Below are 542 nucleotides of genomic sequence, written 5' to 3'. Positions count from 1 at the left end.
AGTATAAGCATACATGAACAATAAATATAACACACACACACAAAAAACAAAAAAAAAACCTAATACCTATAAGTAGGGGTGGCAATTCGTGTTGGTGTGTCGTGTTCGTGTCGACACGATTACAACACGGACACAATTAGGGTTGACACGAACACGACATGATTATTAATCGTGTCTAAGACCCTTGACACGAACACGACACGATTATTATACGTGTAACACGACATGACACGACACGCATAACCTGTTTAATAAATGGGTCAAGATTTGACACGACACGAAAAGACACATTTAAGTCATTTTCGACACGAATACGACATATTTTGCTAAATGGTCATTTTTTACACGAACACGACACGTTTATCTGACACGAATACGACATATTTTGCTAAATGGGTCATTTTTGACACGAACACAACACATTTATCTGACACGTTTAGTTAATCGTGTCATACTCGTGTTTACAGGGCCAAACACGAACACGACACATTTAGTTAGTGGGTCAATTTGTGTCGACACGATTATAACACGAACACGATTAA

The sequence above is a fragment of the Cornus florida genome, unplaced genomic scaffold, assembly GCF_030987335.1.
Source record: "Cornus florida cultivar Cherokee Brave unplaced genomic scaffold, ASM3098733v1 CherokeeBrave_3.0.0_Hap2_Chr06, whole genome shotgun sequence".
NCBI lineage: Eukaryota > Viridiplantae > Streptophyta > Magnoliopsida > Cornales > Cornaceae > Cornus > Cornus florida.
The sequence above is the reverse complement of the archived record's forward strand: the minus strand, read 5'-3'. Positions refer to the sequence as shown.